The sequence below is a fragment of the Otolemur garnettii genome, unplaced genomic scaffold, assembly GCF_000181295.1.
Source record: "Otolemur garnettii isolate 467f Iridium unplaced genomic scaffold, OtoGar3 scaffold00207, whole genome shotgun sequence".
Taxonomy (NCBI): Eukaryota; Metazoa; Chordata; class Mammalia; order Primates; family Galagidae; genus Otolemur; species Otolemur garnettii.
In genome coordinates this window covers 2351099-2353461 of record NW_003852602.1, presented here as the reverse complement: position 1 = coordinate 2353461, position 2363 = coordinate 2351099, and positions in this window count along the sequence as shown.

The following is a 2363-nucleotide window of genomic DNA, read 5'->3' as shown; positions in this document are numbered from 1 at the left end:
GTAAGCTGTGATGGCACAGTACTCTACCAAGGGTGACATAGTGAGACTCTGTCTCAAAAAGAAAAAAAAAAAGAATAAGAAACAGATTGACTTTTTTTTTCAGAAAGAATGATTAAGTCATGAGTAAAGAGTAAATGTATTGATTTTGTATAATGCTGTATGTATGACTGTACTGTGTTTTAATTATATATGATTTTGTATGATATTCTCTACTAAAAACTGCATAGGAAAATTATGTATGTATCCGTACACTAGGTCTAATTTCTTATATTGGCCATGTTCATAGGTTGATAAGTTTGTTACAGTCCCTTGAGTTTTCTAATTACATAGGTTATTTCCTTTCACAAAAAATATATGATGTGAAGTGGAAAATATTGCAATATTGGCCTCCAAAGGTGTTATAACAATCTGTTCTCCGACTAAGAGTACCAAGTAATTTTGGTTTGTCTGTAACTTCCCCTGGCCGAGCTGCTATAGTTCATCACTCTAAAGAGAATTGGTATGTTCATTGGTATTTACCTATTAACATTAGTGTTCTTGTGTTTTTCAAAATAATTTTTTTTCCAATCCAGAGGAGTATATATAGAATAGTATCTAATTTTTGTTTTAATTGTATTTAACTAATTTTATTTTATTTATTTTTATTTTTCATTGTTTCAGGTTGAGGACACAAAGAATTAGGTTATATTGTTCACATTTGTTAAGTAAAATCCTTCTTATAATTGTGTCCCATCTCCAAGAGGTGTGCAATACACCATAACCCTCATCTCCCTCTTCTTCTCCCCCAGCTCCCTTGTTCCCCTGATCCCCACCTGAACTGATTTGAGTTTTTCACTTATGTGGGTATGTATTAGACCATATACTGGTTTCATAGTAATATGAATGGCTTTTGTAATGGCTGAATAGTATTCCATGAATACATATACCACAGCTTGTTAATCCATCCCTGGGTTGGTGGGCATTTAGGTTGTTTCCACATTTTGGTGATTGTAAATGGAGCTGTGATAAGCAGTGTAGTGAAAGTGTCCTTGTGATGAAAGGATTTATTTTCTTCTGGGTAGATGCCTTGTAATAGGATTATAGGATCAAATGGGAGATCTAATTTGAGTTCTTTGAGGGTTCTCCATACTTCCTTCCGAAAAGGTCGTATTAGTTTGCAGTCCCACCAGCCGTGTAAATGTGTTCCCTTCTCTCCGCATCCATGGCAGCATCTGCAGCTTTGAGAATTTGTGATTTGTGCTATTCTCACTGTGGTTAGGTGATATCTCAGAATGTTTCAGTTTGCATTTCTCTGATGATCAGGGACGATGAGCGTTTTTTCATGTGTTTGTTAGCTATTCATCTGTCTTCTTCAGAGAAGGTTCTGTTCATCTCTTGCCCAGTGGTAGATGGGATTATTTGTTCTTTTTCATTGATTAATTTGAGCTTTCTGTAGATTCTAGTTTATTTACTCTTTGTCAGATTCATATCCTGCAAATATCTTTTCCAATTCTGAATGTTGTCTTTTTTCTTTACTTGTTGTAGCCTTAGCTGTGCAGAAGGTTTTTAGCTTAAGTCCTTTTTGTTAATTTTTGTTGTTGCAATAGCTGCTGAACTCTTTGTCATAAAATCTTTCCAAGGCCAACATCATCAAGAGTTTTCCTCACACTTTCTTATAAGATTTTTATCATTTTGTGTCTTAATTTAAATCTTTTATCCATCTTGAATTAATTTTTGGAAGTGGTGAAAGATGTGGGTCGAGTTTCAGTCTTTTACACGTGGTTATTCAGTTCTCCCAGCACCATTTGTTGAATAGGGATTCTTTTCCTCAGTGTGTGAATTTTATTGATTTTATTTATTTATTTATTGAATGGTGACTGTGTACATTAATGCACTTCTGGGGTACAGTGTGGTGTTTTCACACACAATCTGAGACACTTCCATCAAACTGGTTAACATAGCCTTCATGTAACTTTCTTAGTTATTGTGTTAAAATGTTCATATTCTACTCATAGAAAGATTCACTTGTACCCTTGTAAGATGAACCACAGAAGTGAACCCTCGAATCCCTCTCCCTCCAACCACTCCCCCCTCCCTTCCCCCCCATATCCTTAGGTTGTTATTAGGTTATAGATTTCATATAAGAAGGTTTAAATTAATTTCATAATAGGGGTGTGTACATTGGATACTTTTTCTTCCATTCCTGTGATACTTTCCTAAGAAGAACATTTTCAGCTCCATCCATGTGAACATGAGGACGTAAAGTCTCCATCTTTCTTCATGGCTGCATAGTATTCCATGGTGTACATATACTACAGTTTGTTGATCCATTTGTGGATCAATGGGCACTTGGGCTTCTTCCATGACCTGGCAATTATGAATTG